Consider the following 15866-nt stretch of genomic DNA (forward strand, 5'->3'; position numbering starts at 1 on the left):
TCAAAATAAGTCACTTCATTTCTGCCTCAGTTTCCTCAATTGTAAAATGGAGACAATAAAGAAAAAAATCCTCCCTCACTGGTTGTGATGAGGATAAAATGAAAAATATTTTTACTATGGTTAGCAAACCTAAAAGTGCCAGATGAATAATGCTATTATTGGAAGTGGTTTCTTAGAGTCAAAGAGACTCAAATAACCTTAGAAAGTCACCTATGATAGCTCGCTGCCTCCAAATGATGGATACATCATGAACCATTCATAGATAGAAAAATGTCAATAAGAGCCATATAAATAAAGATAATTTAGGGCTTTCCATATTTTATAGTAAGAGGGCTTTTTTTGTATGGTGCTTTAAAATATACAAAGTACGTTCCTTACAATAACATAGTTCTGTACTAGTGGATTATTATTATTATACACATTGTATAAGTGAGGAAACTGAGGCTATATAAGGGAAAGTGATCTATCCAGAATCTTACAATTATCAGTCCTAAGTCAATAGAGCACCAATCCTGAAATTAAGAAGACCTTAGTTTAAATCAGGCTTCAGATTTTTACTGGCTGTGTGACCCCAGGAAAGTCACTTAACCCTGATTGCTTCTAAACAAACAAAAAAATCAAAACTAAATCTCCTTGACTCCATATTGATCTTTCCACCAGGCTTTAGTGCTTATAAAGATCTAAATCTAAAAAAAGATTCCACTTTACATCAAAACTTTTCAAATTAAGATAAAGAAATCTAGCCATTCAATAAGAGTAACATCAACAAGAATAGTAAGTGAAGTTTGGTATTATGGTTGTATTATTAAGAAAAAAATGGCCAAGAGAGCAAGAGAGGAAAAATACAAGGAGGCTGACAGAGATAAAGAAAAAGAGTAAAATTAGGAGAGCACAAAGTGAGACAAGGAAAGATTGATGAAATGAGGACATGGAGAACAAAAAGAAAAATAAGGGAAAGAAATATCAGATTTCAATTACTCATTAAGTAGCCTTTTATTAAACTTATAAACCACACTGCTTGTTCCTGGTGAAATACAAAAATAATTAAGATATGCTCATTGCTTTCATGGAGTTAATCATCTAAGAAACAGGCCAAGACCAAGAGAGGCAGAAACAGAGAAAGAAACAAGGAGAAAAAGAGATGGAGAGAAATACACACAATGACATAAATGCAGATACGGAAATAGAAAGACCCACAAAAATACCCACATTCACAAAAGGGACTAGATCTAAAATTTCACTGGAATGAACTCCCAGCTAAAGAGTACTCTCTCTACTATTACAGATCAACACCTTTTCCTCATCTTAGAATTTCAGTTGGCTGGGTCACCCAGCAGTTAGTGATTTACTTAACATACCTCAGATAATGTATCCCAGAAGTAAGATTTGAACCCAGGTCTTTCCATGAGTCAATGTGCATTTTCTTTGAAATAATGTTTTATATTTCAATGTCATCCCTTCTTTTCCCAAGTACTATTATATAAAATGTCTTTATAGGACACTCCCTTTTCCCTCTCCTTGTTTTGTCTCTCATGCCAGAAAATGTTCGTCCTTCTCACCTCTGTTTTAGAGTATCTGGTTTCCTTCAAGATTCAGCTTAAAGGACACTTTCTTGAACACTTTCCTTATCAGAACTTTCAGAAGGGTATGTTAAATGAATATTGCCCATGATCAGGAGATCCACCTCTGTAATCCAACCTAATTCCAACCATAGTCATTTCCAACAGTGTCAAAGGCTAGTGCCTTTCCTTCTAAGGTTACTTTTTTTTTCTATTGTCTTTGTCTCTTGTATACACCTTATTATATGTAAACTCTCCTATTCAAATGTAAGTTCCATGAAAGAAGGGCTGCTTTTCTTTTTCTTTGAAACTCCAGAGCTTACTACTTTGCTTTCCACATATGTTTTTATTGTTTCAATGGTGTTTGACTCCTCTTAAGCCCATTGGAGTTTTCTTGGGAAAGGTCCTGGAGAGGTTTGCCACTTTTTTCTCCAGACATAAGTTCCAAATATGACAGATTGATTACTTTACTATTTTTTTCTTTTGAACATATATATGATATAAAATGAACATCATTTTATAAATGAGTCAATGTTGTCACAAGACAAATTAAATGACTTATCCAAGATATTTTCATTAGTGGTGGATTGCAGTCTAGGACTTGAAGAAGAAGTCAGTAGACCTGAGGCCAAAGCTTGATTCCATTTCCCACTATTGCATGCTATTATCTAAATATATCTCTCCCAAAAGCTTCTCCACTGTAGTAATATATGTGCTAAGCAAACTTACATGACAAATTAGGATTCAGTGAAAGAGCCAATTTCGACCTTGATCAACCTTTGTCTGCCAGGAGCAAAATTTAAGTGATAAACTTGTGTGTTCTCTCATGTCTACTATGGTGCACTACATCAAAATAAATTTCTTCAATGAAATAATATTTAAATATTTTAACTGGATAAGGCTTAGGTAGCTGAGGTAATAAGATAGATTTTCTTTTGCTTTTGTTTTTAATCATGGGCAGCAAAAGCAATGGGGACATGTACTAACAGCAATCTATTCCATATCCCTTTTCTCCTCAAATCTGAATTAATTTACTAAATATTAATTTATTAATCACACATGCATACATAAAATGTAATAAGAAAAGTAACTTAAATATTTTTACCATTACTACAATTAAGAAGACAATGACTGTGGTACCTGTCTTAAAAGAACAGCAGTCTACAAAGGGTATTAGCACAAGACAAGAAGCTGATTCTAAATCAAGGGCTCTTGTTTGTTTCTCCCTATCCACTCCAAAATCAGATACCCTCAAGCCCAAAGAAACTTGACAGATTTCTAGAAAAATCTGAGCATCTTTCTATCTGCAGTTCATTTCCTGGAGGCAGTGAAAGCATGTCTTTAGTTCTTATACACACTGTGATTGAATGAAATAATTTGGCTTTACAGATAAAAAGGAACAATTCCTCAAGTGAGTGATTATCCTGTATCTGTCTCTCTCTCTCTCTCTCTCTCTTTCTTTCTCTCTCTCTCTCTCTCTCTCTCTCTCTCTCTCTCTCTCTTTCTCCTCTGTCTCATTGTCTCTCTGTGTGTCTCTGTCTCTGTGTCTCTCTCTGTCTCTGTGTCTCATCCCCTTCTCTGTCTCTCCCTGTGTCTATCTCTCTGTCTCTTTTGCTTTCACTCTCTCTTAACTCTCTCTCACTTCCCCCTTTCTATCTCTTCCTTTTGTTTCTTTCTTCTTTTCCTTCTTTCTTTCCTGTTCTCCTCCTCCCTTACTTCTCCCATGGACCCATGTCTTCCTCTTTTCTCTTCCATTTAATCTATTCCTTCTCTACCCTCCTTACACCTCAATCTTATATATATCCACAGGAAAACACATGGTCTAAGTACAGATCTGTATCTTCTCAAATGATAATTGAGGAGAAAATCTATCCTCTTCTTTCTCAGTATTAAACACAAATACAGATACAAATATATCCACAGATGAGATAAACTATAGGTCTATAATGCATGTATCAAAGACTATACTAATTCTCATCAGAAACTATGAGATGAAAAAAGAGAGATCAAAATCATTTCTCCTCTTTACAAAGTATCAAGGTCAATATTTTATTTCTAGATAGAAGAATATAAAACTCCACTTAAATCAAAGTACTATTTACATCTTAGCCATTTATCCTAACATATTACCTAACTGACCAATCAATACATACTTAAAACACTTTTGAATCTGATGAAAAGTATGGAATATCTCTACAAAGCCTGTCATTCATATCTCTATTAAAAATCTATGTCCTAGTCATATTATACTACTTGTCTATAAAAACCTCCTTAAGTTAGTACTCATCTCAGTCCTTAATTCATCAATCTATATACAAATATCTTTACTATCCTATATTCTCAATCACTGTAACCTAAGTATTTGCTATACTAAACGGATAATAATCCTTACTAATATAACTTATAAAAACAGAATATGCTTTTATGAATATAGAAATAAAAGTAAGAGAATTTCACATTCTGCAAATATAATAATACTCAATGTAGTTATCGAGATAATGAAGTCTATAGTTCCTAGTCCAAATACCACTTCCTATATAAAACCTCCTTAGTTAGGTCACTTCATCTTCAGGTCTCCTTCCAATTCCCTCATCAATCAACCTACAAATATTTATTAAACATCCTACTATGTGTCAATCACTTTGGTAGACATAAAAGTTTTTGTATATAAAGGATAAAACAATCCTTACTAATAAGTAACTTGTATATAAAAACAGGAATATGTATGTGTGTATGAATATAAAAATAAAAGTAAAGAGAATAAATTTGAAAATAAATAATTATAATGTAGTTAGGGAGAGTAGGTCATAGTAGTTTAGGAATCAAGAAAATATCCATGTAGGGGGTAATATCTGAATTCTATCTTGGAGCATAGAGAGAGATTCTTTTATGAGATATAGATGAAGGAGTATGTTCCAGATTGGTGGATGGCCAATACAAAGGCTTTGAAATAGAAAATGGAATACAGTGTATGGAGAAAAAAAAAGGCTAGTTTGGCTCCATCACAGTATGTGGAAGGGAGAATAATATACAATGATTTTAGAAAGAAAGACTAAGGCCAAGTCATCAAAGGCTTTTTTAAATTCAAAAATTTAAATTATCTGAAGTTTCAAGTAAATTATGAGTTCTTAATTTGATATTCTTCTTAGTTCTGTTAATGATCAAGTCAGTGCCACAAAGCTTGAGCTTGTTTGTATCACATCAGCTAATTAAGGAGAATTAAAATTTTAGAGGCTATACTAATTTGTTTTGGTATTTGTTTTGCAGAAGATTTTCTCAAAAACATCGAAGAATCTCTGCAGGTAACTTGGACCTAGACAAGTGAATCTACTGAAGAGGAGGTTACTTTAGAGCTGTTCTGAAAATAAGACCTATTATGAAAAGTCCAAAAACAGATATTTCCAGAGACCAAAAATCTACAAGGGACATCTGGGATCCAAGATGAAATTTTCCAATTAAATGGACATTCAAAAGGAGGTTTACTAAAATACAAAGTGACATGGTATTAGGTAATATTAGTGATCATTACTGTATTACTTTGGCTTTTTGTTTTATAATATCTATGTTTGCTGATTATTCTTAGTTACTTTGGTGATATGTAAATCTCTCCTCTAATATTAGTCTCATTAACAAAAAGAGGGAAACTGAGAAAATTAAATAATTCTGATTCTGTTTTGTAATTGATTCTGTGATGTATCATCCCCATTATATTGTAAAATCACTTAGATCTTATCTCAGAACTTAGTTCAGAAATTTAGCTAGCCTGTAATAAATTAAGTTCAGAACTCCAGTTCTCCCACTAATCACCAGATGCCATAGACATTTTCTTTAATGCTCTTGGAGTCTGAAATAAAATTGTAACAACTATGATATTATTTTTAGTAGTTATATTGTTTTCTTGCTTGTCCTTGTATTGTTGTTGTGAATTGTGTCTCCAATGTAGCTCACTGTTGAGTTCTTCTGCTTTCTCTATGATAATTATGTCATTCGTATATTGTTCAAGAAACATTGTGAAAGATATTATTAAAAAAGACTGTATGAGCAAATCACAAAGAGTGGAGTGTATGGTGGGAACAAGAGCTTGAGAATCTAATGGCATCATAGTTATTGTAAACATTAAAACGGATCTTATAGGAAAATTTACCTGTACCCACCCATGTGACTACTAGTCATCTCTTGGCCTAAGCAGTCTTTGTTCTGTTTCTATATAATATCTGGCGTGATTAAGTATAATACTGACATCTATCACTACTGTCACTACGTAGGACTAGCTTGGGTAGTAAATTCTTCAAACTTATTTATTAACATGCTGGCATAAATTGCTCCTCTTCCTTTGGTATTTTAGTACTCTCTGAGAGGTAGACTGTCCCTCTAGATGGTCTGCCATCATATGGGGAGTGCCACATATGTGAAATGTCAAATAAACTTTAGATATGGTTGCTCTACTATTATTTATACTCAACTGTTTGTTATAAATGACTTCTCACAAAATGGCAGTGATGCAAATATTTGCAATACAAAAGCAAAATAAATAAATAAAAGATTCAAAAAAAAAAACTTGCTCATGAAATAGGTAATATCAGAGGCAGAATCTGAACCAAGCCCTTCTAGATTCCAAGGACTACAATCTATCCATTATACAGATAATGTTACATGGAACTTTCTATGACCTATGATATAGATTTAGCTGTAGATTACTATTTTAAGTCTCAGGCCTCAATTTGGTGAAGTCACTCTAAAATTATGGGTGAGGAAAGTGCTTGATAAACCTTCAAGTGCTATATAAATGCAATTTATTATTATAATAATGTATTGACAATGAAAATAAAATAAACTATTAAACATGAAATAGATGAGGGCTCAAGGCTTTTTATTGTTTTTTTTCTCTCTCTTATTATCCTTCCTTTGAGCCAGATTGTTTTGTTAGGCAGGAGGCTGCAAAGATCACATATGGCACTGTTTGCTTTTGCTTATTTTTCTAATAATTATTTTCTAGGAGGAAGAATGCCACAACAATAAAGTTTTACTTAATTATAGAAAATTCAGAGTAATTGGAGGCACTCCCATTCTGAGTCCTATCAATAGCCATTTAATAAGAGTCTGACATTTACACGAGGCTCCTATTTAAAAAGCATTTTGCATTATTTCACAATACCATTGAAATAAGCAGGTAAGAAAGAGTGATCTTGGTTCTATAGGTGAGGGCACAGAAGTCCAAAGTCCAGCAAGCAACTTCTGCTTAGTTAGGAAATTTGCTCTCCTTGGTCCCAGTAGGTGGAGAGGGAAGAAGTAGAACTATGGAACTATTGGAGGTAGACTGATCATTGGCACCAGTTACAGGTATTCTGGTAAATGTTTAACAACCAGATTTCTATGGGGGAAAATGTATACATGATACATTGTAAGTGTAATATATATCATTAGCATTTCCTACATTACTTTCTTAAGTCTAGAAAAATCAATTAAACAATAAAGCAATACCTGAGTTGTAGCATTTACTATTTTTTATGTATAAAATGTTAACACTAAAAATTGAACAACTGGTTCATTTGATCCAATAGTAATGGCTCCAGCACATCCACAAGTTCCAACATAAAAAAAATACAAACCCTGCTTATCAGTACTCCATAGAGGTGAAAATTGATACCTCATTAAAGATTCAATCTCTTATCAGAAAAGCTTCAAACAAAGGTTACATGAGAATTTAGAGGTCAGGGATACTGTAGATGGAATTCAAGATTTGGGGGAGGATTCAACTTAATAACCAGCAAGGCCCCCTTTAATGCCATGAATCTAGAAGTTGATAAATAATAGATTATAGTAGTTCAGATGTAGATCTTGAAGGGACCTTAAATTCACCATATGAATTCAATTCGCTAATTTTCTAGAACAGTTTAAGGTCATAGAGATAGAAAGTAGAGAAAAAAAATCAAAATCTAATTTCTGTCCCTGCAAATTCATTCCCCTTTCAATTTTCACATTCTGCTTTGACTCAGTCAATCAGCATTTGATTGATGAGTCACTATCTAAAAATTTCATGATCCACTCAAAGATTTCACATATTTTTATGACACATATATGTATTTTGTGTTTGTAAGAAACAAAAAAGTGTTAATTATATCAAGATACATTTATCTTTGGCAGAGTAAATGAAAATAATCCTTATGGGGGATTTAAGTTTCATAAAAGTGCACAAAATAATGCAGAAAAAAATGATGTATAAAAAGATCCTATACAAAAAACCATAGCAGGAGAACAAAAAAGCTATTTTGAATATACCGAATCTGTTTTCATGTTTTCCTTAATACTAAATCAACTCAATTTGGAAAGGTTACATATACTTAAGCTCATGATGTCATATCATAAATCAGGATAAGTGGAAAATGCACAATTCCTTTTTATGGAGTCTCATTTCAAGACTTAATTCATCATCTGGCCTTCTGAAAGAGAGCTCCTATCTGGATCTAAGCTCCAATTCGCAATGCATAAACTACAGCTATTTATTACAATGTTGTGTCATTTGTCATTTTTATGGAATTCAATGTATTTTGAAGGCTGTAAAATAGCCCAAACTTATTCAGCAATGATGTATGCTATCATTATTCCTCATTTCAAATGTTGAAATTGTATTCACTTTCTCCCCCAACAGCCCTGATTTATTAAGTGAATAAATAACACTATACTTCAACAACATATGGATATTGAGACTTCATTAGCTGCCCAGGCAACACTATCCAGATTTTCAATAATTGAAGCACACATGTGATGCAATCAGATTAAACTGAGTTGATGCTGGTGCTTTCTGTAAATACAAGCTAGAATAGTGTGCTTGAAATGGTTACATTTCAGTTCATATGGTAAGGGAAAGGGCATATTTTAATGATGGTGAATTTTCAGAAATATAAAAAAGTTTCTTTTTTTGAATGTGGAAATTGGGTAAAGAGAGGCAGTTGAGTAAATCTTATTAAACTTAGATTCATGAATAGCCTGGCCACCCACCCTCTGGTTCTGTACATAAAAAGCTAAACTAATCATCATTACCTATTTAAAGAGTACTTGGAAAAGCCCCACTAGCCTAAAACTGAGCCATAGAGTCCAATAATATTAAGACAGAAAGAAGAGGAAAGAAGATTAGACACTCTCTCAAAGGAACTTTCTGGCCACCACTTTTTCTCTAGCTAGTTGGCTCCGTTAGCTTACTAAGTTCAATTAGTTTTGTGTTCTTAATTAAGGCCCTTGGGAGCCACAATCTCTATTTCAAGTGGTGATGAAACTTATTTAAATTGACACTCAAAAGCCTCTTTTAAATGTTGTCTTTCCAAAATCTGTGGGGAGAAATATTGGCCTCTTCTGTAAGAATTTCTAGAAAGGCTGGCATCCTGGCAGTCAGTAAAAAAGATGCAGTTAAGGGACTTGCTAAAGGGACTTACTCATATTCAAATTTCAAATAACACCTGGCCAGCAGCTACTAGAGGAAAATACCTGGGAGGCAGTGGATATTTCTGCTTATTTTCAGATAGTGTCAGGAAGCTACTTCCTTTTCACTGGAAAGGAAAATACTTCAGGAAGAAATAAAATAGAAATAAGGAGTTTCATAGGAGAAAAGGATGTTGACAGACTGAATACAGTATTTATTAGGCACTTACTTATTAAGCACAAGTATTCATTATGCACTTACTAAGTGCCAGGCTAAGTGCTGGAGGGACACAAAGAAAGGCAAAAAAGAAAGGTACAAAGACCTCACATTTTAATGGGAGAGACACAATGCATAAATGTTATACATAAACAAGATATACCAGAAGACATGTTAAAGGTAAACTCAGAGGGAAGGCATCAGGAAGACAAATACTGGAAAGGTTTTGTATAGAAATGAGAAGGGAAAACCTTTTGGTCTGGAGGGCATCCAATAAAAATGTATAGTGTTTGAAGATAATGTTGTATATGAGGAATAAACAGCAAAGGACACTGTTACTGGGCCATAAGATATGTGAAAAGGAGAAAAGCATTAAAAGACTATAAAGACAGAAAAAGTTTTAAATGCCAAATAGGAAAAATTATTGAGTAGAAGAGTGTGACATCATCCTTATGCTTTAAGTGGATCCAGTAGAGACTAACCAGAAAGGTGAAAGGCCTAGAAGACTATCCCATCCAAAGCTCCATGGAAGAAATTAGAAATATTTTACATAGAAAAGAGAAAATTGGGAGGGAGGGGGGATTTCAAAGTGTTATAATTGTTTGCAATATTTGTGAGAGTATCATTTGAAAGTCACCATTTTGCAAGAGTATCCAATATAAAATACTTTAAAACCATTCACAATTTATATAATTTCTGACCTTTCTGGTTTTTTTTTTATGAATATGCATCTGTGTACATGGGTGTGTGTAAAATATGCAATGTCCCACATATAGTCCAGAGAAGAAAATAGTATTTGTTTTCCATTTTAAAAGTTTTTTGTTCAGTAGTCCCTTGGGAAAGGTAAGTTTAATATCTAGACAATTTCTGGTACTGGGTTTTTAATTCTAAATAAATCTGTGCTAATAGTCCTCATTGCCCAGTCATTGATCAAATTAACTGTGGTAGTTTTGGGTCTATTCTCCAAAGTTGACTATTCATAGTTTTGGCCTTCTACTTAAATGGTACTGATTTTTGCTTTGTGATCTTAGGCAATTCGTTTCATCTCTGTGTGTCTACACATCTCTCTAAAACTTTAAGTTACAGGGAATAAACTTTCTAAAAACTTTAACTTCAGTTTACAGTGGTAAATGCCATTTCCTCATATCATTGACATATTAAGCCCAATCCCTATCCCTTTCCATTGCTTCTTTTCACATAACAAATATAAAATATTCTTTATCAAATGCTTTTCATTTTTTTTCTGCCCCCTTCTTCTACTTGATAGGATCATCATGTCACAGTCAGAACCCAATTCTCTGTTTTTCAAAGATGATAATTATTTAATCTGATAAAGTGGCTACTAGCCAATTGAAGTAATTAATTGATTAATATACATGTTTGAGTTGTTAATAAAAGAAAGCCATTTCCTTTATCCTCTGTTCCCTTCAAGGATCTTTTTAAGGCTGCTCAGATCCTAGAAGGTCGAACTAGAAGGCATTAGAGGAAGAAAGAAAGAGGCAAATGAGTTTAATGTAAGGAATTTGTTCAGTCCATCCTCACAGGAAAGACTCAAGTAGATAAAAAATGTCTATTGCCCGGATTTCAACCTGCATTAGGAAGGACGATCTAGAGAACATGTCTATATGCATATATGTAAGTATGTGTATGTGTGTGTGACAGTGCAGATGAACAATGAGCCAGACACCAAGTTGAAAAGGAGGAAAGTGACAGCATCGTTTTTGCAAAATTGTGAAGCTATTTCAATGGCCCCAACCTTCACAGGAAAGCAAAGGTCCCTCTTTTTAATGCTAACATTTTGCTGGCATTGCTATTTGATATTGTTGTCAAATGCTACTGGCCTCCCAAAACTATTGAAGAATATCATAGAGGGCACTGAAGAGACAGATATGAATAGGCTTCAACTCATAACTGTAAAAGAACACTGATGAAGAAAAGAAGTAAAAGAATATCTTCAAAGAACTGTATGACAAGAAGAGATGAAAGGGGTTCATATTCCTAGGCAGGGATCCTCAAACTATGGCCCGCGGGCTAGATGCAGCAGCTGAGGACGTTTATCCCCCTCACCCAGGGCTATGAAGTTTCTTTATTTAGAGGCCCAAAAAACAAAGTTTTTGTTTTTACTATAGTCCGGCCCTCCAACAGTCTGAGGGACAGAGAACTGGCCCCCTATTTAAAAAGTTTGAGGACCCCTGTGACCTAGAGCAAGAGATGACAGGTAGAGAGCCAAAGTGTTGAGTTGCCAAGCTTACAATGTTTGGAGAAAACAAGGAAGGTCTCCAGGATTCCAAGTATTCAGTATTCCCTAATGTTGAACTTTTGAGAGAATATGGATGAGAATTCTATAGGATAAATGGCAATAGATAAGTATGGTCTTCATTAGTGGATGGAACACCCAGGCCTATGCAATCACAGATGTACTTGATTACTTGAATATTTTGAGAATGGAAAAAATTTCTCAATAATTAGAACCATTATGTCATAATTGGCTTTTCTTTCACTGGAAAACTTTAAGGAATGACTGGATTATACATTTTGTTTTTAGAGATGGTTCTTTTTCAGATATATGTCAGATCCAATAGTCTGAGATGACTCAAATGGTAAAGATTCCTTTGATAGATCAACCTGTAATTTTTAAAGGGAGACCAGGATTCTACCCCATTATGCTAAAACTTAAAGGGCACTTTCACCACTTTAAGTCTTTAATCTGCAGAGAAAAAATTGAATTTAGTTCATAGTTATCAAAAAGAATTAGTTAAAATTAGAACATCCTAGATGGCAAGGCTCGAACTTTTTTGTCCTTTCTGCCAAACCCTATGTCCAAAGCAAAAATATTCATAGAAAAAATCTTAATATGTCATCATCCCTTGTCCAACCATAAAAACTGAATTTTTACAATAAGATAATAGAAAGGTATTTTGATTCCAGTTACTACATAAGAAATATTTTTAGTTATGATTCAGGTAGATTTTTGTACTAAATAATGACAAGCTAGAATGGTTAATATCTCAAATGCCTTCCCTCTATCATCTTTCCAAACCTCTCTATTATCCAATGAGAGGTCTGGGGAAATAGGAAATGGGAGATGGAACAATAAGAAGTTGAAAAAATTAGAGACTTTGGAGGTCGCTCAATCCTTCAAAAGAATGATGTAATTGAGGACCACAGATTAAGAAAATGGATTCTAATTAAGTACCCCCACCAGCTACCTCTCCCCAAGAGCCACCTCAACATAACAATCCATACAGAACTTTACTCTCTTTTGCCACTTGAATTAATAACCTATATGTACAGCAGAATCAAGCTTCTACACTTACATTCTGGAGAAATTGTTATTATTTCTAAATCTGTTCTTGTTATATTTGACAAAAAATGAAAAAAAAATGGCCCATCATTTGTAACTTATTTGCTATCCAAGTTACATTATATCATTTTCTAGTTCAGCTTTTAAAAAACAAATTATTTGCTGGAAACCTATCCAACACTTTTAAATGTCCTTTAATGATCTCTCCAACCAAAAAAAGGGTTATATACATTGCTCTATCTTAGGAGGGGAACACATACACACATATACTTTACATTCACAGTCAAATAGACTATATTATGATTGCTAGTTACTGGAAATCTATCATCTTCAACTGCCTTAGCTATCCAGGAACAGATTGTGGTAATAACTCCAAGGAACTAGACTTCAGCTCCAGCTGTGGATCCAATTTCCACTTATAAGATTTAACCTGGAAATTATCAGTGACAACCACAGGGGGAAAAATGAACAGCTGATTTGGGAAGGATGGTGTGAGAAGGCAACATAGCTTGACAAGAGTAAAATATGAATTATGTAAAATATCGACAGGAATAAAAGATGTCACTATGCAAATGAAATGTGATGTGCAGCAATTCAAATCCAGAAACAACCTAAACAGCACATTAACAGATAAGCAGCTTTATGTGATTATGTGTAAGACAAGTGAAATTAAAAGGACTTCATAAAGAAACAATGGAAACTACATATGGGAACACTGATTGAGAGCTGGTGAGATACATAACCAGCAGGAAAAGAAGATGGGCATATTGTGCTCTGAATCAGAAGGTCAAAGGGAAGGTGATAGGAGAAAAAGACTAAGGGGAAAGGGAGTATCTGAGAATCAATTTCAATCTTAAAGTACTTGAAAATGGAGACAAAGAATATCAAATTAATTTAAAATCAAAAGCCCCAAAGTTTCAAGGTCTGGGCAGTAAGCTATTTGGGAAGTCTTTGTCATTCTCAGTCTAATAAGAACCAGATCTCTATGTATGATAATCAGTGATTAACTGCTGCCAACAGCAGCCTGCAGTAAAATGTTTCTTTTTTATACCTTTTTGCCTTATCTTTATGGTGTCCTTTCTTTACTTGGTTAGGCATCTAATAACTTCATGTTTCCTCTTTATCAAAACCTTAGGTCAGGAAAGGAGCAGACATTTCTTATAGAGAGGATGGGAAAATGTCAAGGATTTCTGCCTTTGATTACTACTGTTTATAGTAAATCAGGGAGTCAAAACTGTCCTTTTTTGGCTGGGTCATTCCCTTTAGCTTACTCACCTTGAACTGGAAACAGACAAAACAAAATCAATCACCTCATAAGGGATACAATCTCTCCCAAATTACAGAGAATACAAATAAAATAACTATAATTCTCAAGGTGCCAGATCCCATGAAAGAAAATCCCTATTCACCATATCAACTCACAAATGATGATGGAGAGAGATGAAAAATTAGACTATTGTGAGTATTGGAGCTTGTCATGATCCTGTTTAGTTATATAACATACAGAAATACATCTTAGGAATGCTATATACTTTCACCATTTCTCAAATCTGCCCCCTTCTCGATCCTCAGGAGAGCACTACCTAGTTGAGATCTTTGTTATTTCTTTTCCTGGGTTACTGAAAAAGCTCCTAATATGCTTCCCTTTTTCTGGTATTTTTCAAAAGTGATTGTACCAGCTCTTTTTGTAGTAGCAAAGAATTGGAAAATAAGAAGATGCCCATGAATTGGGGAATGGCTGAATAAGTTGTGGTGTATGAACGTAATGACTATTATTGTTCTATAAAAATGACAAACAAGCTGATTGTATGCTGAGCACACAAGCAAAATTAGGAATGCACTGTACACATTAACAACAAGATTGTGTGATGATGAGCTATGAAAGAATTGATTCTTCTCAGTGGATCAATAATCCAAGGCTATTCCAATAAACTTTGGATAAAAAACACTACCTGTATCCAGAAAGAGAACTATGGAGATTGAATGTAAATCAACATATGCTATATTCACATCTTTTTTATTTTCCTGTTTTTTTTTTCCCTCCCTTTTGGTTTTTCCCTTTTGTTCTGATTTTTTCTCTCCCAACATGAATCATAAAGAAATGTATATTTAAAAAGTTAATATACATATGTAACCAGGAAAAAATAAAACACAGTGTGTGTGTGTGTGTGTGTGTGTGTGTGTGTGTGTGTGTGTGTGTGTGATGTTGCTCAGTGGGATAGAGCACTGGACCTAAAGTCAGGAATATCTATGTTCAAATCGAGGTTCAGACATTTACTAGCTGGGTGATCCTGGGCAAGTCTTCTTTATCTGCCTTAGTAAATATTTAACAGTCAGGTTCTCAAAAAAAAGCATTTTCGCAAATAATTTTAAATTTGTTATTAATGCTTCCTTAATTTTAGATAATCAGTAGAATAATAAATCAAGCCCTAATTTCTAGCTTGAGATTTCTGAGGTAAAAATACACTAAAGATTTAGTAATCAGCTTTCACAAGTTGGTTAGAGATGACTCCAGCTTATACCTGATCTCACTCTGCCAGATATTCATTCAATTTTTACTTATATGCTTCCAATTCACTATCTCACAAGAGAGCTCACTCCTATATTGGACAAAGAGTTATTAAAAATTCTTTCTTATGTTGTCTATCTCCCATAATTTCAATCCATTAGTCCTATTACTATTCTCTGATACTACAGAGAACAAGTCAATTCTTTCTTCTGGATGGCAGGCATTTCCAGGGACTCCAGGAGTCCTCTATGTTCTAGATTTGACCTGAACTAAATGGAGGAGATAAGACAATTTCTACCTTGAAAGGTTAAAATTTGACTTAGCAGAGCAAGCAGGGGACAAAAGGACAAGACAATAGGCAGCAAAAACTGTTTGAGTCAAAGCACAGGGACAGAGGTGGCATACCAAGTGTGAGACAATAAGGAGAGTGGCCTGAAGAAGACTGTAGTGAAGAATGAGTGGAAAAGAACTAGAAGAAATGATTTTTTTTCATCTCTACCAATACTCTTTCCTTGGTTGAAGATGCTCAGAATATTTAAATAAAACAATAATTTCAAGCAGCATATACCAAAGATAACCAGATATTAACAGGGTGATACATTAAAGAGAACACCAATTCCAGTGTTCTACTGCTGGCTCTGCTATTAAAATCGGATTCCATTCAATTCCTTTGTCTTTGTGGGATTCTTTCTCAGAACTTGTATTCTTTGAAACTGCCTTTGCTTTACAGAAGTGATTCCAGAGTAGGTAATGATTCAGTCAATTCTTGATCCTCACTACATTTTATTGTCATGTTCATAAATGCATGGCCAAGGCAACGTAGACATTTTAAACATTTTCAATGCTCTTTTAATTGTTCCT

The sequence above is a fragment of the Sarcophilus harrisii genome, chromosome 3 (assembly GCF_902635505.1).
Source record: "Sarcophilus harrisii chromosome 3, mSarHar1.11, whole genome shotgun sequence".
Classification (NCBI taxonomy): Eukaryota; Metazoa; Chordata; class Mammalia; order Dasyuromorphia; family Dasyuridae; genus Sarcophilus; species Sarcophilus harrisii.